Source organism: Lissotriton vulgaris, chromosome 5 (genome assembly GCF_964263255.1).
Source record: "Lissotriton vulgaris chromosome 5, aLisVul1.2, whole genome shotgun sequence".
Lineage (NCBI taxonomy): Eukaryota > Metazoa > Chordata > Amphibia > Caudata > Salamandridae > Lissotriton > Lissotriton vulgaris.
In genome coordinates, this window is record NC_141693.1 from 80957960 (window position 1) to 80981364 (window position 23405).

The following is a 23405-nucleotide window of genomic DNA, read 5'->3' on the forward strand; positions in this document are numbered from 1 at the left end:
AAAGGCTGAGTGGACCCGCCGGGATTTGAACCTGTGAACATGAGGTCAAACACAGGCCCCTGCAGTGGCTGCTTTAGTCCACTGAGCCACCAGACCCGGCTCAAGGATGCCATTCGATGCACCACCACCGCCGATGACCTACACCTCTCATGCAGCACCTCAGCTTTTGACTACAAACCGACACCATGACCACAATAAGAAACATTCTTGCCTACAGACCCCCGAGGCACCGACCTACTTTCTGCAGTGCCATCTCCAACCCTATCACCCCCTATCCATAGACTCCCACCACTACGTTGTACTCAGCGATCTCAACTGTCACGCCGATGACCCCAACAACACCAACTCCAACAACCTCCTCGAGAATCTTGATAGCATTGGTCTCACCCAACTGGTCAATGAATCCAAGCACTAAGCCGGACGCCATCTTCTCCTCCAGCAACGGAATCACATTCACCCACGTCACAAAACTCACCTGGACAGACCACTCCATCATCCACTTCACAATCTCCAACACGCTGCACACCAGCATCAAGCACGACAGCTCCCCCGACTGCAGCTGGGTCAAGGTAACCTATACCCAGTAGACACAGGTCCTCAGCTCCACTCACCCCAAAATGTTAGCAGACATCAACAAGGCGATCAGAACTATACCACCTAGGTCACCAAATGCGCTGACAGACTAGCTTTACCAGCAAAATCCAACAAGACCTCCAAACAAACCAGCTGGTACACACCAGGGCTGAAATCCACCAAGCATCAATGCTTCAATCCAGTAGCATTAGAGAACACCATCCACCCCTCCCAGGAACTCAAAAACATCCTCTCAGACTAATTCCATGGCAGGATTGCCACCATCTACAAAAACTTTGATCCCCAACCCAACTCCCTTTACCTCGACAACCTCAGCCAACCAGCAAATACCAACCAAACAATCACCACCTGGTCTCCATTCACCACCCTGACCACAACAGCCATCATGTTGTATATCCACTCTGGGGGGGCCACCGACCCCTGCCCCCTCCATTCCTTCAACCTCAGAACCAACCCAAATCAGCACAGAGCTCACCAGCATGCTCCCCATCTCCAACTCCATTGGAACCTCTCCAGAAAGCTGGAAATACGCTGAAGTGAAACCCCTCCTAAAGAAACCCTCAGCTGACCGCAGCAACACCAAGAACTATTGACCGATCTCCATTTCCCCCCACCCAGCAAAAGTACTCGAGAAGGCCATCAACCAACAGCTCACTGAAAACCTCGAATACAACCACCTACTCGATGCCTCACAGTCAGGATTCCGCACCAATCATAGCACCAAGACCGAACTGATCGCATCCAGAGACATTAGAACCCTCCTTGACCATGGAGAAATGGTAGCCCTGATCCTTCTCGACCTCTCAGTGGCATCTGACACCATCTTCAACCACACCCTCATCAACTAAACATCTAGCAGAACAACCTCTAATCGATCACCTCTTTCCTGGCAGTTATGCATACAGAGTATCTGATTTCCTCCCTTCACTTCTGCCCCCATGAACTTAAGTCTGGGGCATATCCCAATGGTCATTCCTTAGCCCCACCCTCTTCAACATCTACATCACCCCTTTGCAGACATTGTCAGATCCAACATAATCTCCTACACATCCGACACCCAACTAATCCTCTTGCTCTCCGAAGACCCTAAACTGCATTATAATACGCATTTGCCTACTTATTAGAACGTGACTCAGACTCAATGGGCGCTTATCATTCACCACATGTCGATATTTGAAATTCTTGTAACATTTCGAAAGCTTGATTTCCTAGCCCCCCCCCACCCCAAATTTGACTACCTTTAAACCCCACATCCTGTGTCTGTGCCATTCTTTAAATCAAACATGTTACCACTCCAAACATTTTAAGCCCGTATGTCCCTCAATAAACTAGCATTGCTGGCTAGCAGGCACATGCAGCATGAATCATTCATTTTCGGGAGTGTGTCAGCTACCCACCCATCGGAGTGGACTGTCTATCCTCTGTATATCCCTCCAACCCTTCTCTCCCTCATCTTGACACCATTACTAAATTACGGGAAAACCCTTGTCTCCTGTGCGCCCAGATCATCTGGTTTCCAATATCGCATCAACATGGGCCTACAAATAACAGAATGCTAAGCGTGGTTGGCCGACAGGCGGACTGGCTCCAATTAGAATACGTGGGTGTTTGGGTAGTACTGTACCACACATGTCCAACATAAACAAGTATTTGCAATGCAATAGGTCTCGCATTAGAAAATTGTGAGCTATTGGTATTGTAAATGACAATGTTTTTTAATTTGTGCTGGCTGAGTGATGCCCGTTGTGGTGCTGAGTAATGATGTGGTGGTGTCCCAGAGTGATGTGGTGGTGTCCTAAAGTGATGTGGTGGTGTGCTAGAGTGATGTGGTGGTGTCCTAGAGTGATGTGGTAGTGTTGTTTGGCGTGCAGCAGTGTGTGGCGTGCAGCAGTGTGTGGCGTGCAGCAGTGTGGCAGTGTGGGGCGTGCGGCAGTGTGGGGCGTGCGGCAGTGTGGGGCGTGCGGCAGTGTGAGGCGTGCGGCAGTGTGAGGCGTGCGGCAGTGTGAGGCGTGCGGCAGTGTGAGGCGTGCGGCAGTGTGAGATGTGAGACGTGCAGCAGTGTGAGGCGTGCAGCAGTGTGCAGCGTGCAGCAGTATGCAGCGTGCAGCAGTGTGAGTAATGCAGCAGTGTGCAGCAGTGTGAACTGCAGGGAAGTGGGTCTGTGAGGTGTGGCAAAGTGGTGTGAGCTGTGTGTGCATTAGGGGGAAGCAGTGAAGGAGGGAGGAGAGGCTGTGGATCAAGGGCAGATTGTGTGTTGAGCTGCAGGGAAGGGGGTCTGTGAGGTGTGGCGAAGTGGTGTGAGCTGTGTGTGCATTAGGGGGAGCAGCGGAGGAGGGAGAGGCTGTGGAGCAGGGGCAGATTGTGTGTTGAGCTGCAGGGAAGGGGGTCTGTGAGGTGGTCAAAAGTATGCGTGTAAGCCTCTTATCCAAACAAGTTATTTGTAAAAATAAAAACTAGAATGGAGCTTGTGCTACACTGCTTGCCTTACGCTGACTGTGCTACCTTTTCAGAGAAACTGTGCCGCGGGCAGTGTTTATAATATTCATCTTTAGAAAAAATGAGAAATTGAGGGGAAGCATTTATTCGGCTACACCAGTGTGCACAGCTAGGTATGAGCAGGAGAAATAGCCTGAGGAGTTTTCCTAATGCGTGCCGTGCTTTACAGAAAATGAAACTGCTGCAATTAAACATGTGAGATAAAGGACGATTGCGTGCAGATTTCTGCTCCTGCTACCAAGACTCCAAGCAGCCATTATTTGCCGCCATGGTTTTCTGGGGTTAGGCTGCCTGGCGCTGTTTATTTTGTTTTACCCTGGAGGCTGCAAAGGGAAGTAATAAAACTGAAAGTGTGCACGGTGCGCTGAGAGTGAGAAGCACGGACGTGGGCGACGTGGGATGGCGAAAGTCAAATTGCTGCAATTTTGACAAACAGATAAAAGTGAAAGCGCACATGGCGCGCAGACAATAAACATGAGAAGCACCCTATATTGCCCCAAATGGTGTGTGTGCCCTAGAACGGTGGAAGTTAAATTGCTGCCATTGTAAAAAACAAAAGTGAGCACTTGCATGGGGTGCAGACATAAAACATGAGAAGCACCCTTTATTGCTGCAAGTGGTGTGTGTAACCCGGTACGGTGACAGTTAAATTGCTGCCTTTGTAAAAACAAATGCAAGTGAAAGCACGCATGGCACAGACAATGAACACAAGAAGCATCCTATATTGCCACGTGTGATGTGTGTGCCTCTGGACAGTTAAATTGCCACAATTGTGACAAACAAATAAAAGTGAAAGCGCCCAGGGCGCCAGGAAAATAAACACGAACAATGCCCGCATTGCTGCGAGTGGTATGTGTGGCGCCCACCACCATTGTAAACAATTCAAATGGACCCTTATAGTGCGCACCGTGCATGCAATTACATTGACAAACACTGATGAGGGACGGCGAAAGTCAAATTAAAATAAAGAGGTGGGCGAGCCGTGCATAACAAAAGAAAGGCGCGTAACCGCCATTGTTAAAGATGACGTGCATCATGCCGTGCTGAAAAAATATGTATAATTTTGTGTTGGGCGAGCCACGTACAAGAAAAGAAAGGCATGCAGCAGCCATCCTGAAAGATGAAGTGAGGGCTGCCCAAAATGGGAAAAAGAAATAAAGGTAAAAGTCTTTGACCAGCAGCGCAGCTTATTTTGAAGCTCTAACAAGCTCTCTGCATTGCAGTGGTGGGGGGCGGGGGAGCGGGAGTGATTTCCTTTGAAGTCTGATGGGGGGCGGGGGAGCGGCAGCCTTTGAAGTCTGATGCCGAGGCACAGACAAATGGTGGTGTATGACGTGGCTGGTGTTGTGCACGCGCCTGTCTCACATGAACTGTGTCTAATCCGCCGTTTTGGTAGACTTTTCGGACCGCTTACTATAATCTCGCCGGAGCAATGCGCAAGCGCTTTGGCTCAGGCGAGACCTAAACAGGAAGCTATGCTTGCTAGCTACAAATGTCAAATAACATCAATATACACCATTTTATTTCAATAACCAGCATCTTGTGCAATCGGAATCCACTGAGATATTTAACATAGCATCACCATTATATGCTACCAGCTGAATCCAGCCAGCCTACACCATTTGTTACTGATGAACTAAAGATTTCGCAAAAGAAACATCCATAATTTCCTGTGTCAGAATGATATGTGGGTGAGATTGAGCCAGATAGCACAATTGTGAAGGGTGGCTGAAATGCAAGAGGTTGAGCTTCTCAGAGTGAGTGAGAAGCTGCGAGCAGTGCTTGTTGTTCAGGGATGCAACCATTAAAATAATAAACCTTTTTTTTAAAGAAATTATGCACAGTTGCTGGTGGAGAGTTTAAAGAGAAAGCCTTACAATATCAACATTTTAGAAGCTTTATAAGAATGGTGCATCCTACGTAACTGGTATCTGCGCATCTTCTTTGCCTGTGTAAATCGAAACAGTTGTATTATAATAAACCTTTTGAAATTCTGCACTGACGTGTGTGTCATCCACCGTAGTTCTTTCTGAAAAGGTTTTCCAATGCCATAGATCCCTTTGTTTTTCTTTTCTGCAGTTTGATAATACATTTTCCTTGTGAAGTCTGCGTTGAGGACCACGTAAACAGGGTTGAATACATAGCGTATGTATGTTATACATACGTGTATATAATTATAGCGTATACGTACGTGTGGATAATTACTTGCACCCCAATTCCTTATTCAATTCAAGGCCAAATGTCAGAATGTTTCTTTTCCAAGCTCTAATTTAGCCTTATGAATTTTGATAAAACAAAATGTTGAATGAGTGAAAGACTTGTTATGTTTGTTGAAGTACTCCACGCTTTTTGGGGGGTTTTGTGATTTATTTTCTCTGTGGCTGTTTGACAAAGTGCAGAATTTCATATGGGTTAAGTGCCATCTGTGTGATAATTTAAATAAAGATACATATATTAATACATGCACAAGTTTGCTCCCTGGAACATTGCAGCATTAATACCCTTTTTGTTAGGTTTCCCCTGTCGAAAGCTGCGCAAGCAGCGTTTCGCGCAGGCGAAATCTTTTGTTTTGCAGTTTGACTGTTTGTCCCGCCTCTGTTTCCCATTGGCTAGCTCCATAAATGGGGGCTATCCATTGGAAAACAGAGGCGTCCGTCATTCTGTAAGGCGACTCGTGGGCGTTCCTGAGAATTTTTCTCATACGACTCCTTTTAGGACGTCAGTGCGGCGGTGGGCGGGTTTATTTTTTGGGTCGTCAACGTTTCTTTTTGTCATTCCACGGCCGACCGCCGCCGGAGGAAGTCCAGGTGAGTGCCTTTCTTGCCGTTTCCGCCCCCCTCCCACTGTCCGTTCCTTTCCCGCCCCCCTCCCGCGGTCTGTGTCTTTCCCGCCCCCCCTCCCGCTGTCCGAGCCTTTCCCGCCCCCTCCCACTGTCTGTGCCGTTCCCGCCCCCCCTCCCGCTGTCCGTGCCTTTCCTGCCCCCCTCCCGCTGTCCGTGCCTTTCCTTGTTTTACTTCCTGTCCCTTTAACCCGGTGATCTCGGGCGCCCTGTCCCTCTGACCAGCTGCCACCCACAGAATCCGTTCACAGGCACACTGTCCCTTTAAAGCTGGGCTGCCCCCATCCCCCCTCCTCCAGCCCGCCTGCACCTGCAGCGCACAGGCATCACCGACAGGGAGGGGGTTGCAGGCAGAGAGGGAGGACAGTAAGCAGGGAGGGCAGTAGAATGGGCCTCTGCCGAGGGTCTAAAGGCCCTGGGGACGGGGGCAGGGCGAGGACCGGGCAGCATCCATCCGAGGCGGTGCTGCACGCACCCCAGCAGGGCCCGGGGGGTCACTGAGCAGCCCCCACCGGAAGAGATCTAGGACCCCCCCAAACACCTGCAGAGGGGACGCGGCATCATGAAGAGGACTCCTGTCACAGAAAGGAGCGATTTTAATGATTTCTATAGCGCCCACAACAAGCGGAACTGTGCATTGGCGCTTTAAAAAGCACCTGTTCTCTCTGAGAAGAAGCTCTCTGGTGCAGGAGCTCCCTCTGAACGGATCGCCAAGCCCAGCCTAAGAGGAGGAAGCCCCCTCCACGCACGCTCACGCCCCGCCTGCCCATCATCCATCAATGCCAGGGAGGGAGGCTGCCGGTGATTAATGGCGGCGCTGCCACCCTGACCGAGCGAGCAGAGCCTGGCATCAGCCCCCCCACGAGCCATCAAGGCACCCGCTGCCCCAGCAGTAGCCCGTCCCGCTGCAGCAAAGCACCCCCTGCTGCCCCAGCCCCCACCCCTTCCTAGCCCCCCCCCCAGCATCCGAAACCACCATCCACTATCACCCAAGCACCCACCCAGCCACTGGGGCACCCACTGCCCCTTTATCTGTCCTCGCTGGCCCCCAGTACCGCAGCCCTGACACCCCCCAATCACCCCTCCCGCCCCAGCAGCCACCATTCCCAATAGCACAACACCCACCTGTTGCCTCAGCAACCCCCCTGCCGCCGCTGCATAGAGCCCTCCCCTGATCTCTGTGACCCACCCCCTTGTCGCACCTCCCCCCCACAATACCACCCCCACCCGCCTCGACAGAGTAAGAGCCCGGGAACGCACTCCCACCAGTGACCTGCAGGGGACCCCCAGATGTGCACTGCAGGCCCTGCGCACATTCAGCTGTTTTACTGGAATTCGAACCTAGGACCGGCATATTACACATGCACAGATCTCCGCAGTCCGTGCATCAACCCGCTCAACTTTTTTACCAGTAGTTAGCGGACAGAGGTCCGCATCAGGTGCACAACCCACTTGGTTATCTTACCAGAACTGGAATGGTTTTACACGTGGCATTCAGACCTCTGCGGTGAACAGTTGTACGGTCTGAATGTAGTGGAAACCTGGGAGCTGATACTGCAAGCTGCAAACTTGCCGAACTACCTTGCTAGCACTGGGCCCTCAAATGGTGCACGCATTTCTGCAGCTGGCAATCTTGATTTGCACCGACGCAGTTGAACCCCCTCAGGGCACTCAAAGCTAAGACCTGCACGTTGCACTCGGACCTCCCAGTGGCAGGGGCCTTAACCCACCAGCCTGTTACACCAGTGTCATCTACCACGCCCCCCTAAGCCCCTTTCACCCATCCCTTCACTCTTGTCTCGGCTCTATACTTGCCAAACCTTCATTCCAAGACGCCTTCCAGTTACCCCAATCTCACAGTCCACCTCCCCTTCATTTCCTCCTCCCTGCCTGTCTCTCCTGAGTCCGTCTTCTCCTCTGGTGCCCCTTCTTCCCACCATCAGTTCACAACCCTTCGCCTCACCTACCCCTCCATCATTCCACACAGACCCCCGCTGCATCCCGTCTGTTATTCAGCTCCAGCCCCTGCTGAGCCTCAGCCAGGCTCCCTTCCAACCCTCTCATCCTATCCTTCTCACATCTCCTTCACTTCGTCCCTCCTTCTCTCCACTACCCGGTTTCACTCTGCAGCCAGCTTGTCCGGCCCCCTTCCTTCAGCTCTCCTGACGTTTCTTCTCTTCATCTCCTCCCCCGTCTCCCCCCTTCCATTCCGGCCCCTTCCCTTCGTACCCACTTCGTACGACCCTCCCTATCCCTACACCCAATAACTCTATCCCTCCCTCGTCCTTGTATAACACATCCACCATCTGTCCTTGGCGCCCCACCCCCCTCCCTACGACCCCCTCGTCCCTCCTTCACCCCATCTCTTTTTGCCCGCCATTCCCCATTCACAGCATAATCTGAAAAAGTGTGGGCAGAAGGTGAGGTGGGGAGCAAGAACTGGGAAGGAAGGGAGAGAATCGGGTGCTAGAAAAGTTTACGCTAAATAAAACTGCATTAAGTAAAATAAATACTTGCACCCATTCACAGCATTATCTGAAAAAGTGTGGGCAGAAGGTGAGGTGGGGAGCTAGAAGGGGGAAGGAAGGGAGAGAATCAGGTGCTAGAAAAACTCGAGGAAGATTGCTTCATATAATTTTTTACACCTCGTTTTATTTTATTTTAATTGTAACGGATCTTTGTGTAGAGTGCAGAGTGAGTGTGTAGAGTGCAGAGTAGTGAGTGCAGAGTGCAGCGTAGTGAGTGCACAGTAGTGAGTGTGCAGACTAGAGAGTGCAGAGTGCAGAGTAGAGAGTGCAGAGTAGAGAGTGCAGAGTAGAGAGTGCAGAGTAGGGAGTGCTAGAGAGTGCAGAGTGACCAGGGAGTGCTAGAGAGTGCAGAATGACTAGGGAGTGCTAGAGAGTGCAGAGTGACTAGGGAGTGCTAGAGAGTGCAGAGTGACTAGGGAGTGCTAGGGACTGCATAGTGACTAGGGAGTTCTAGGGACTGCAGAGTGACTAGGGAGTGCTAGGGACTGCAGAGTGACTAGGGAGTGCTAGGGACTGCAGAGTGACAAGGGAGTGCTAGGGACTGCATAGTGACTAGGGAGTTCTAGGGAGTGCAGAGTGACTGCAGAATGCTAGGGAGTGCAGAGTGACTGCCGAGATTAAGCTAATGGCAATGTAAATGACAATGCCGTTTATTTATCTGTTTTCAAAACCAACACATAAATACAAATTTTGTTATTTACAATGCAAATAGCTCTAACTTTTCCAAAGGCGAAACCATTGCATTGTAAATGCTTGTTTTTTCCTAGTTTAAAAACGGAGTTAAAACATCATAGTCTGTACCTGACAATACGCATGGTTTGCAGCGGCTCCCAGCATATTGTAAAGAATTGCTTCAGCTTTTGATAGTTGAGAATATTTGCATCGAGGTGACAGATGGTGCCTACGTGGTTTTCAGGTTTTTTTCTTTTCTGTTTTCCACATCTCTTACTTACGTTCTCCAGTTACACTCATCAAGTAAAGAAACAGAATAGTGTAAGTATTTTAACCAAAAGATCAGGAATTATTTTCTCTGAATAGAGGCTCTCTATTTTATTATTTTCTTTGTCCCATTCCCATTTCCCTCTGTTCAGGGCTTCTGGGAGATAGCATTACCTTTGTAAAACAAACATTGCTCTCTCCAATGTTTCTGCTTAATGGCAAGGAATGGATTAAAGAATAAAGTTTTACCAATAATTTTGAAAAAAAAAAAGGAATGCTGATGTATACCCTACCTGCTGTGAGCACATGGTGTCGAAAACCTAATTGTCACCTCTTAAGCACCACTCCCTGGATATGGGGGCAGACTCAGGCATTACAAAAAGAGTCATTAGTGGGAAGCCTGACAAATAGAATCTCCTGTTCTTGCTCAATGAGGGCTTCTCGTGCAGAGGCTGTTGTGACCCTTTAGTGGCCTGGCTCCGAGCATATGAATAATGGATCTGTGCTTTTGCACCCTGGACCCCAGAACAACATACACAATTCACCCTGTCTATTCCCGTTCCATTTTGTAATTTTTTTCCCTGTACCCTTCTCTATCATATCCTCCTCCTCTCCCGACGCCACTCTTTTAGCACCAGTTACATTACACAAGGTCAGAAGCATGGTTTGGCAGGAGGATATTAAGTTATTTGCCCAGGGCCCAAGCAGAACCATAGGATGCTGAGCCCACAGCCTCAAATTTAGCGTCTGTGGCCACAACGATATCCCCTGCCACCAAGACACACACCCTTCTCCCATTGGCCCTACTTAAAAAAAAAACACACACACACAGGCTGCCAGACATCAGACAAGGCCTCTGGCCCAGTTTACCTGACATACGTTGCAGGCTCAGCTCCCCCTCATAGTTTGGCTCTGTGCAAAACGATGAGCAGCTATCTATGCTGTGAACGGATATTCTGTAGGTGCTAAAGCATGAGCAGAGCATCTTTTTACAGGATGCATGTGACAATCACTCACAGGCAGCAGGTAGTAACCCCACCCTTTCACTGCTCGTCACCTTGTGACGACTTGAAAAAGCGTGTTGCTGGCCTCTGCAGTGATTGACAGGCAGACCCAGGAAATACAGGTCTGAGGTCCTACACGGCCGGGGCTGCTTGAAAATATGACAGCAGGGCGCTAGGTCAGCCCTGCTTAGCCAACTCGCAGTGAAACAAGTGAATGCGATGTAGCATCCCAATCGAAGGTGTCTGGCTGCCTGACTCCGATATGAGAGAAGAGAGCCAGGCAGGCCCTGAAAGCGGCACGGGCGTTAATGGGTAAATGGATGTAATAAATCTGGCCAGGCAAAGGGACATCATTTTTATTAAGAGCACTGATAGTTTTACGACGTCAGAGGTTATAAGTGAAGTTTAATGTTTGACTTCCTTCGATTTGAGGGCGGCTGGTGCATGCTCTCCCAGCTGCAGGGAGCAGCCCGGCCCGAGTTTGTTGAGCTCTAATACGCGGGATAAAACCCATGTCCTAATGTGCACGGTCATGCCAATGTTCCACACATGAATAAAACATCAGTAATTACTTTATACTCTGTATAATCAGTTTAGGATCCCATTTGGTTTCACCGTTAGCTTTCTTCCGGAGTTTTCACAATAACAAAAACAGAGTAAATATTCACCATCCATTGTCATAATATCAGCTTATACTTGAGCACGAGTGGATCTTTTCTATAATCACCTGCTCCTGCGGCTCTTGTGACGGATCCGTCCAGTGAACGCCGGGTGCGGCCGGGGCACCAAAATAATGAAAGTAAAGAAACAAAGCTGCTGCTGCCCTGCCGCGCACTCAGCGAGAGTTATGGATAGAGGGTGTGTGGCAATCACTGACCTCACCAGGTCACGTGAATGCAGTGCGTATCCCCAACCGGCCACAGAATCTGGGCTAACAATCCATGCTCATTGCTGCAGCCAGCGCAGCGATGAACCCTACTCTGTCTCTAGTGTCCCAGTCCACCGACCTCCCTTTTTCCCATTTCAATTTTAACAGCAAAAAAAAAACGCAGAAGTAGATGCCTGCGTGTGCCCCGGGGGGGACATAGATGGCGTGCCAGTACAGGAGCACTGTAGTTGGTCCCTGCTTGTGCCCCCAGGGCACTGTAAAGTGCATGCTATAACACAGCAATGCGGAAGACACGCACTGCCTCGAAATTGAAAGGCAGGGATGGCGTGGGCGTGGCTGCTAGTTGCCCAGCGACTAGGCAGGGGGGGGAGTTATGGAGGAGGGGGGGGGGGGGGGGAAGACATCGTAATGCGGGAGGGGGCAGGGGGGGACACAGGAAGAAAGTAGTCTGTGCAGTGAAGGGGCCATTAGCCATGGAAGGGTACACATGACTGACATGGCTGTCATGAGGAGGGACTAACAAGCTCAAAACCAATCGAAAGGCAGCATTTATAACCTAAGCCAATGAAGAAGCTGGACCAGAGAGTGGGCGAAGCTTCCACACTATTGTGTGTTTTGCAGCACATTCACGCTGCATTGCTAGTGAGACCTAAAAAGAAAGCTTACCTGACTGGAGTGACTGCTGGTCCGCGCCGCCTCTGCTCCTAGGCTCTTGGCGCCTTCACGATTCCGAACAACACTGGAGTGGCAACCCCTCTCAGCCAATCCTAGCGCTGGAGCAGCGCCAGCATTGACTTAGGGCACGGTTACTCTCCGCCGCCAGCCCATTAGGAGAGCGAGGTTTGAGCCTTTGCTCAACCCTCGCTTTCCTAATGGTCATGCTCCAGCCTGAGCAGGCACTAGTGCGCATGACTGGGCATGGCGGAAAAATTTGCCGACCTTCCCCAGTCATGCGCACTTGTGCTGCTGCCTGCTGCCTGCTGCCCCTGGTCTGACAATGCCTGTCAGTAAACATGACGCCGGAACACCCACCCCCTTCAGACTCTGAAGGGGGTGGGCGGTCAGCCGTCATGCTGACTGACATGATTGTCAGTTCTCCCTCGGCGTCTCTGAACTTAAGTAAACTGAGTTTACTTACGTTCAGAGACGCCGAGGGTGCTGCGGGCGAGGGCGGGGGGTAACGCCCCAATGGACGCACCGCCCCTGATAGTAGTAGTAGTAGTAATACTTTATTCGCTTTCCGTTACCCATCAAAGTATAAATACACTGTACAATAACAGTATATTAAATACAAGAATGTAAATATAAAACAGCACATGTCCAAGCCAATTCATGATTTAAAAATGTTTGTTCAACCATAAAAAAGATCTTAATAGATACACATTCCATCCCTGTTAGAAATGGGTGTCTCTATTTGGCAAAGGTTTGCACCTTTGAGCAAAATGGGACCCGTCTTCCTAGTCAGAGTAAGGGGGAAACACTTCTAAAATAACCCCTGCTCACCCCCTTGGTAGCTTGGCACAAGCGACAGGCTTATCTCAGAGGCTTTGTGTAAAGCATTTGAACATCCAGGGCATGAGTCAGGGGCCCACGCGGGTTGACGGCATCCCCCTACTTATTTTAAAGGATGGATGCCGTCCCCCCTGCTCAAAAGCTGGACTATCTTAGATGGTGAGTTACTTGCCCGCACGGCCGCCCCTAACTTTCTAAGAGACTTAACCTCCCATCACTCTCAATCTCGTGTAGCGCGCGAATGCGCTACCTATCAAAGTTCTGCTGTGCCCTCTGCAGTTTCCATGACTGGGAGTCCGGGACGGAGTGGGTACAATTTGCTTCCCCCCCTCCCCCCCTCCCCCTCGTGAGTCAGCCCGGGCTGAGACAGCTTCTCGGGCACACACACAGCCCCACCCGAGTACTTCACAGTTCTATAAAAGATCCATTCCGAATTGAGGGCAGGCTTTATTTCTGACATGATAAAAATGGCTCCTTTAATATGCTGGATGAAGACCTGGTTGAACCAGGAAATCTCCTTGAACCATATTATAATGAAAGATTGTCTCCTATTAGATAATTATAGTAAGATTCAGTGGCTGGCATACATCAAAAACAGTCTTTTTAAACTAGGGAGACCGGACCTTTTCTCTTCACCCGAGTCAATAACATCAAAGGACATTGCACTAATCAAGGTAGCAATGGCGCAATTGTTGACTCTGGAGAGAGAGGAATTAGAACTTAAAAAAACAATTGTAAGGGCTAATCTCATTATGACTAGTTCATTAGGACCTGAAATCTACCTTAATGTGGTGAGCCGTCCCTACCATAGGTTTCTTTTAACTCGCTTTCGTTTTAACTTGATTCATCTGAACCTAGGTCATTTTTCCAATTGGAGTACTCCTGAAAATGCATTGCTGTGCTCCTGTGACAACTTTTCCACTCAGAACACAATGCATTTTCTGATGTTCTGTGGTCATTACATGGAATTAAGGATGAAATTCCTGGTCCCAATACTTAAGGAGGCTGAGTTCTTGCAAGTCAAGCCTGCTCTCTTGTACTTGCAATTAATACAGACCCCCAGGACCATTTTCCATGTTGCTAGTTTTCTAGTGGGTGCTGTCAGGATTAGGAACAGGAAAATGATTAATTGTACCTAAATGAACTCGGATGTAAATCTGTACGATGTCTGCACTGTGAAAAATGATAGTCGGGGCAATCAAATTGGTTGACGTTTTTATTATATTTATTGTGATTTTATCTTATGACATTTCTTTTTTTTGGGGGAGATTTTTAATTGGTTTAATTTCCTGTTTTTATTGTGTATAAATAATGTATTTAATGTATGTTCTGTATAGTACCATTGTCTTTTTATGATATTGATTTGTCGAAATAAAGTATTCTGACTGACTGACTGACTGACTGAAAAGACCATTTGCTTGTGAATGAGGCTTTGTTGTTTTTCACCCCTTCTTAGATCCCCTGCATCTCCACTCTGCATATTGCTGGAAGAGTCAGCCCCCCGAAATGTTTAGCAGCCCCCCTCCGAAATGTGGCTCTAGTTGAGCCTCTGTGGCAGGCCTACTGGCGATGAGGGTGCATGGACACATGCACAGAGGCCACTGGAAAGTCAACAGAGACGGCACAGGTTGTTGTGTGCCGATTTAGATACTGTATATACATTTCCTGATATATGCCCTAATATAGGTACAATTCACAATGCCCTTATTTAGGCATAGAACTACAGCCCTTATTTAGGCATTGCTTTGATAACCAAGTACAGGCTTGGTCAACTACATCCGATCCTCTTCGTCACAACGAGTTCTTGGAAAACCCGACTCTTAAGCCTTTGGGACTTCCCCTTGCCTGGATATTGATTTCTCCAAGAACTCATTTATTACGCATGAACATCTATTCCTTAGGGGTTCATTCATGATGTTCTTATGCCCAACTTGTACGTCAATAATGGCTTTCCTAAACACCTTCAAGATATAAATCTACCTTCACTTGCTATGGAAAGGCAAGGTTCGGTGCTGTTCGGGTACCTACTTGCACAACGCGGCTCGCCACAGCAAGTCCAGAAGGAAGTCAACTCCCCAACTGACACTGTCTTCCTCCTCGCCGAGAATTCAGCTCCAGTGTTTCTGACTCCCCTTGCTGGGTGTTAGAGATCGAGTCCCGGGAAGAGATACCAACCTCTCTCATTCTAAGGTATGGAGCTGATTAGAACCTAGAGAAACCTTTGGCAATTCTTGGCACAACTAAACTATAGCTAAAAAAGCACCTACTTCTTCCCTCGTACTACACTTAGGTTAGGTACACTGGGGTAGGATTATTTTAGAAGCACCAGTTGAGTATTTTAGCCTGTGTATTTTATGTATGTACTTTTATATATGTCATAGCTACAGACCATGCTATTACAGTATTATTTTATATTACTGTTAACGCTGTACGTCTTCTATTTCGCATTCTATCTTACGATTGTAGCAGTTCATATCTCTTGCATGAGAAATAAGACTGTTCAATAAACCCTTTTATTGAAACGCCTGTCTCACTATTTCTGTGCAACTCTGTAGAAACGAAGCATACACGATTGACTGAGTGAAATAGTTATCTATTCTTTCCACGACTCTAAAGATAATTTTCCGACTCTAAGGGAAACAAATTTGTCATGTTTATGCGGTTGTCAGAGAGTAATCCCTTCTTGTTTATTTGAGAAGTTTCTAGTGACATCTGAGTTAGCTGGCACACACACAATTAAGTTTATTATACTCGATAGAGACATACTGACCTCAGTCCTATGTCAAATCTATAGTGTATGTTATTCCAATGCGCACAACCTATCAGGGATATAGGAACAACAATACAAGGTGTAAGGAAAGAAAGCCAAGAAAAAAATCAGCATACATCAGAGGGCACAGACAAGGAAACAGAATTTTAAGACAAGTTCCACGGTGGTGTTCAGCTCCAGCAGTTCAATTGTGTGTTCCTCAGTTTTCCCTCACACTGTTATCCCTGTGCCACTCCAGTGGTTTAAAAGCACACTGCACTCTGAGCAACTGCTTCCAGTGGTGCCAATGTGTGTGCAATAACCATGTATTGAGTACTTGTTTTGGGTACCTTGTGACATGTCTCTATCGTTATCATTTTGTTTACATTTGGGAAGCATCGTGTGTACCTCTTTGGGCCAGCTTGATCCTCTGTTAATGTTGTCTTAGGTTCCGTTGATTTGCTTGTTTGTGTTATCTCTGTCGCTCTCCTATAATCTTCTCCTGTGTTTGCCCAGGATGTGTAGTTGCTGTACTTCGGATTAATGTTACACACATGCCAAGCTTTTCTAACCTTTCTCATGTTTTCGCCATGTGTTAATTCCAGTATTTGTAAGTTGCCAAATGCTTTCTTGCGCAAAACTAAGAAACCCCCAACAAGGTGGGCTACTGGTTTTGCCAATGCTGTTTCGGGGGTTTAGGTGGTTAGAGGAGGGAGGCACATGAGGGAGAGGCCAACACGGAGCAGGGAAAGTGTTTTCCAGGTTTAGGGGGACCACAAAAGGAAGAGAGTGACAAGAAGTGCGGGCAGGGGGTGTTTTCAGGGTAGAGAAGCACACCGAGGGAGGGAGAGAGTAACACAAAGCATGGAGGGAGTTTGCAAGGGGAAGTACACAAGGAAGAGAGCAACACAGAGCAGATAGAGCATCTTTCTGGGGGAGAAGCACAGAACGGATAGGGAGGAACAGAGATCATGGGGCAAGGGAGGTTTGAAGGGGAAAGAAGCGCACAAGAGGGAGAGAAATACAGTAAAATGGCAGGGGAGAAATGATCAAGACAGAGATTTGCAAGGGAAAACACACAGGAGAGAGAGCAACACAGAGTGCAGGGTGTTCAGAAGGTGAAGAAAGCACATGATGGAGAAAGCAACACAAATCTGAAGAGTAAGATGTGTGGTCAGTACTTGTGTCTCGACTTGCCAATCTTGTTCAACGCTCCCATGAAGCATAGGTACTTTACCATTGCTTTTAATTGGCTGGCTTTTAGAAAGTTACATTTTCGTTGCTTGAAGCATGTGTAGGCTAATCAGTATTTGCTCCCCAATTTCTCACAACCATACTTTGCATTTGAATGTGTGAACATGGTATGAAACACAACTTTTTATTTCAATTGTTTTGCAGCAATTTCAAAATATTGTGGCTTGACTAATGTAGTTGTATGCCAAACTTCATCCACAATTTGGCTGTTAATTCCTCCATACAGGGACCTTAAGTCACAGGCTTAAGTACTGAGCAGCTTCAATTGTTAAATCTTGCAATTTGTACAAATGATAGATCTGCTGCACATGTGATGTCACTTCCTGTTGTGATGTCACTTCCGGACGTGATGTCACTTCCGGACGTGATGTCACTTCCGGACGTGATGTCACTTCCTGTGACACCACCTAGCTTGGAGAGTCCCCCCACTTCTTTTTTTAGGACTTGTGCCCTGTGTACATCCATACAGTAACACAGTGAAAACACTACAAATGTACACCACACCAGTGTAGAAAAATAAGCACTCTTCACAAAGTCCTTAATTGCCTCCTTGGGGATGTATGCCCTCCCTTTTCCAGAATGAGTACTCCTCCTCCAGTTTCTTCAACTCTTCTCCTTGGCAAAGGTTCCTCTTGATTTCCCGGAAGTGATCTAAAAGTCTGGGGTCTGGGCCCCTCTTTTTATTCAGCAAAATCCTTTGTTCTCTGGTGGCAAAGAAGGCCTGTGCTCAGTCAAAACCAGTGCTTTCCTCTTTGGTGCAGCTTCCTGTCAGGAAGCGCAACAACATTGTGTCAGGCAGACCAGGCCCATTCAGGTGAAAGGAAATCGCCACCCCCTACTTTAAATGCAACCCAGGTCTATTAAGCCTGGCCCTGACTCATCCAGACTTTCTGGAGCCACGGCTCCTCCCCAGCCCCTGTCACTCCAAGCCAGACAGTCAATACACATCCTAGCAGATGCACACTGGATGGCTAGGCAGGAAAATACCTACCTTCTAAAAGTGATATTTTCAAACACAGAATGTAAAATCACCTTCACTAAAAAGATGCATTTATCATTCTGAGTTCAGGCGTACCAAACTTTATTTTCCTACCTTGTTCCCAGGGGTAGTTATGTTTATAAGGTGTTATAAGCAAGCTCCTCATTCTATCCTATGGGAACAGGTGGCCTTGCAATAGTGAAAAGGAAATTGAAAGTATTTCACTATCAGTACATGCCACACACACCAGGGCATGTCGTGCCTTTTACATACACTGCACCCTGCCCACTGGGGTACTTTGGGACTACCTTAAGTGTGACTAACAGGTAAGAAAAGGGAACGGTAGGGCCTGGCAAATGAGTGCATCTGCCAAGTCACCATGGCAGTCCTAGACTTCCCACAGGCTCTGCAATGGCAATCCTGAGTGACATTTACAGGCTGCTTATATAGGTGGCACAATCAGTGCTGCAAGCCTACCTAGCAGTATTCGATTTACAGGCCTAGGAGGTTTCGCCGCCATTGTGAGCATGCTGACCGCTCCGGCGGGCAATCGTGATGATTGCTTCCGGTGGAAAAGCGCCGGCTGGGCTTTCCCTCTGCCGCGGTACCCACCGCCATCATAATGTGGCAGGGTAAATCTCATGACGATGGCGGAACGATTGTCACCGCCAGCCCTGCCGTGGCTGTCCTTCCGCCATCATAATGAGCCCCTAGGTGTACCTCATTCTCACAGTCCAAGCCACAGGCTAGGCAAATACTAGAAACTGGATCCTTGTTCCATTTATTAGTAAATGATCTTAATGGAAGGGTACTGACTCAAAAACAAGTATACAAGCTTTTGACTAGGGGCTGATAAACTGAGTCTAAAAATGGCTCAAAGCATGGAAACAGCTTCAAATCCAGGAACATTTTGGTCAAGGATCCATTTGACCTGGTATTTACATAACCTCTGTGAATATATGTCCAATTACATGTTTTCAGGTCATTGGGATCAGCTTTACGATAGGTATTTGGCTCATCCCAAAGGCTTTGCAAACCCAATCTTCTAAACCAATCAAGAACAAATTTAACCCAGGGTACTATCTTGACATCAGCAACATTTAATAGATCTATAAGAGAAACTGTATAGTCTCTTAGATCAGCTGTGGACAAAAGGTGGACCCAATGCACTAATGGTTTAAGTTTAAGTGGAGCCAAAGCTGAGATTCTTTTTAGTCCTTGATCAAAGTATAGTGGAATATGAGGGAAGTTGTTGAAACTGAAACCAACTTCCTCACAAATGTATTTTCAAGAATAGATAATGACTGGACGTCGGTGCAGCCCCAAATCTCAGCACCATAGAGCACAGTACCTTGTGCCTTGGCACGATATTCCTCTAGGGCCGGTGAAACAGAGCGCAAGCTAGTTTGCTTGCACAATCTGATAATGGCATTCAATCTGAGTTCCATTAGCAGTGTGCTCCTACTAAGTTGTCCTAGCCATTTAAAAATCTCCATTAATTTAACCGATACTGAATCAAAACTATGAACCCAACATGAGTGACAGTATTTGTCTGCTCCCTTTCCAAACACCATATATTTGGTCTTATTTATGTTGAACTCCAAGCCCCTAGACATACAAAATACTAGGAATTTGTCAATTAGGAGCTGGAGCCCAAGGGCATCTTGGAAATAAGAAGAGAGCCATCTGCGAATAAAAGGATAAGAACTTTTCTGTTGCTCAAAGCAGGAGAGTCATTTCTACAGTACAACAATATGTCCACTACATACTCATGTAAAGGGTTAATAGCGTCAATAGGGATGCATTCTGTTAGTTCACCAATTGTGGCCACACCGGACTTTGGCAAAGTTATTTTTGTGAAGTTTAATCATAAGCTGGATCAAACTTCAAGGAACCCCTATATTTGTCAGAACACACCACAAGTTGGTACATGAGATTAGGTCAAATGCGGCTCTGAGGTCTAGGAATGCCACATAGAGCTTTTGATGAAGTAATAAGACGTATTTCCAATATAACGTGGCAAGCCTAAAAATCAGGTAGGAAGTACTAACCTTTGAACAGAAACCAGCTTGAAGAGAGGACATCTTTTTGTTAGAATCTAACTAATCTAGCAATTTCTCAAGGACTTGTCTTGCATAGATCTCCTACACATAATCAATTAGGCTGAATGCTCTATTGTTTCAAGGGGCTGATGCATCACCCTTTTTATATATTTTTATAATTTCAGCTCTTCCCTAAGATTCAAGTGTCTCACCCCCTGCTGCTATTGCATTTGATAATAGATTTATATAGCTTGTCCGTACTTGAGACTCAGATTTATATAGATCTCCAGGGATTTTATCTGGGCAGGGTTCTTTGGCGGATTTTAAAAAGCTGATTGCTCTAGCTGTGTCTTCAAAACTGAAGACAACTGGGTCAGCAACTTCTATGCCAACTATTGATGGTATTTCAGTAACGGTTGCCTGATCGCTGCTCAATGGCGACTTGTTAAGATCTTTTGCAACATATACTTCAGAGATTTGAGACACAATTTTTCAGATGAAATGTGGGAGTGATAAGTTTTCGCTTTTTCTGACCTAAACTGAGCTACTGTGCACCAAAAGGTCCTATTATCCTTTGTTTTAACCGCCGCAAGCATGTCTTGCCAAATTTTATCGTTCCAATTCCTTTTGCCTAAGCTCAAGGAAGAACTGAAGATATGCCTGGCTTCGGCAATTTAAAGCCTGTCACCGTCCAAGACAGCCAACCTCAAAGAGACATTTGCCTGTTTACTGGCATGGCCAAACCACCATACCTCTTTGGTCAAATTTGGTTTCATATGGGCCACGTCTTTGTAGAACTTTTTTTGCATCTCTTTGGACAACAAGTTGCGGATACTTAGACAGCAAATATCTGCTTTGCTTAACCCTACATAATTCAATAGAAAGGCAACAAACAACCGATATATCTGTGAGTACAGTTTTTGGTTGGACAATACATTTAGCCATGAAACATAACGGCGATTATTAGCTAAAATTGGTGCAGTACTTTTGTATGACAAGCATTCTTTTTCCTTTTCGGGGATTTCCCATAAAGTGTTAGGTTCAGAGAATTAAGATCACTTTCTGGACGTGTCTATTTTCATATCGACCGGAAGTGACCACAGTCCCACGTCTAGTTTCAGCACAGTGGCAGAGAAATTCATCCAAGGCTTCCCTGTCAGTAATGGAATACCCCATATTTCATCCTCCACATCTATTATTGCGTTAATATATGGGTAGGGTTCATAGGATATGTCGAAGTCTCCTGCTAGTACTAATCTTGTGTTTAAATGTAAGGAGTCTAAAACATCTTCCAAGAGGGATACAGTGGGCAATTCATTGCTCGCCCTTGTCGATCTTACATAGATATTTATACATGCTAGACGGACCCTGTGGAAAGAGTGACAATAATCCCCATTAGGTCAGGACAATTTGTCTGCACAGGGTATGTGAGCTAAAAAATCATTCCTATTTAAAATCATAAGGTTCCCGATTGCCCTCCCAAATCATTCAGGGGGGTTTCACTTCCACACTAAGGGGTCGATTAGGATCGCGGACGGACTTGCGTCCGTCCGCGACCCCAGAGCAGGAGGGAACCTCCGCATGGCATGCGGAGTTCCCTCCTGTGCAATTAGGATGTGACCGCCAGGGTGGGGGTCACATCCTCTATTTTTAACATTGCGGCGGGTGCAGCTTCAAGCTGCACCAGCGGCAATGTTAAAAATGCACGCATTGCATTTGCATGCAGAAAGAGGCAGGCACCGTGCGGTGCCTGCCGCTTTCTGCATGCAAATGCAGGGGGTACCATAGGTACCCCCCATGTGCACCCCCCACCCCCCCTTCACCTAGGGGGCCCGCAACGGGCCCCCGCAGTGAAGTTCCGTATGCTTTTCCACGGCGGAAAACCCGCCGCGGAAAAGCATAATTTACTGGCCATCCTAATATGGTGGACGGTGTCTGGAAAACACCGTCACCATATTAGAGCTTTTCCGCCGCGGTTGTAATCCGACCGCGGCAAAAAAGCTGCGGACGGAAACCAGGACCCACCAGCCATCCTAATGTGGCGGTGGGTCTTTGGTCAGTCCACTGCGGTTTTTCCGCATCCTCGGGGCCGGCGGTGGCTTCCGCCCGCCCCGAGGATGCGGAAAAACCGCAATCATAATGACCCCCTAAAAGTGGTAAATCCATCTATTGACATTTTCTTGGTGGCCCATGTTTCTTGGAACATACAAACATCGTGGTCCCTGACAAACATCCAATTAGAATAAACCAATTTTGACACAAATCCAACCAAGTTACAAGATAGGATAATACTAGAGTAAGAATAACAATCCCTACCCTCCTTAGAATCAGGGGTGCTCGATGAATAGGGGAGCTCCTCTAAACTGGTTTTTCCGTCGGCCATACTCTGCGGAAGTATTCCATAGCTACCACTAGTGGGTGGTTAATCTGTGCTACCCACAGTTGAAGGAGCAAGGGTGTTTCCTGCTACACAATATTTTACCCCACTACTTCTAGTGGCAGTTACATTCACTGTACAAACAGGATCAGTCTCTGGTGATACATCAACAATAATGTCAATTTTGCCCATTCCATTAGTGTTTTGACTGCTATAATTAGATGCATTGGTACCAACACTCGTTGAATTGCAAAATGTATTCTTAATGGGAGAACATAAGCTATTTGCTACCTGGGTACTCAATCAACTGCATTCAAATTTGATGCAACAGTGAGCATAGGCGTAGCATTACCCTGCTGAACTGGGTGGGGAAGGTGCACATTGGGACTCTCTAGCAGATGGAGGAAAAGCTTTCAGCCTTATTTCCAGCCAGCTGCCACCAGAAAGGTAGCAGGTTCGCAGTTCAAAATGTATAGGATTTTCAGCAGACTGATTTGAACACAAGATAACCAAAATGTAATCATAAGGAGATATATCAGATGGACATCTTCTTACATACATAATATCAGATCTAATCACAGAAAGACAGTTTCTCTTCACCCTAAGCCAGTGGATCACTTTATTACTTAAAGTATCAGTGTCCTCAAAGGATACTGGCTTTAATTTAGCTACCTGGATGCTCGGGAATTCATTTTAAAATTTTCTTGCAGAGAATAAAATGGATTGTTCAAAGAATAATGATTTCATGGTAGATAGGTGGGTACTCTTGGATTAGCCAGCGGATATAGACCTCTCCTGTTGACTTGGTCCTTTGCCCCACATTATGATCATGGGGTGATGTTTCAGTAGTTTTACTACTTGATGTGCTTTGCATTAAGGTACTCACGCGAAGAACTGAACTGGAAACACTTTTGGGTAGTCTAGTTGACACCTCTGTTCTAGAAAATCTGGCTTGGTGCATGTTCACCCCAACGCCTGATCTCTGATATCTGCATTTAGGGAAACAGCATTTACAATGCTGTCTCCACAACGCAGTAACTTTACAATGTGGTTGTTACACCGACCGCGTTGTTACCTCACGTGCCATTACATCGCAAGTCGTTTCAACGACTTGCTGTAGGGGTTGTGTAACACCAGGGAATGTGTTGGATTTGGAATCCAACACATTTGTAAAGCGCAAACAATCACCCGTAAGGAAATCTA

General features: G+C 47.2%; 1 protein-coding gene across 10 annotated transcripts in view; it reads right to left on the minus strand.

Annotated features, from left to right (window-relative positions):
- The window catches only part of LOC147710249 (butyrophilin subfamily 3 member A3-like), a 192360-nt gene that overhangs the window by 142276 nt on the left and 26679 nt on the right, over positions 1-23405 (minus strand). The window lies entirely within an intron of this gene.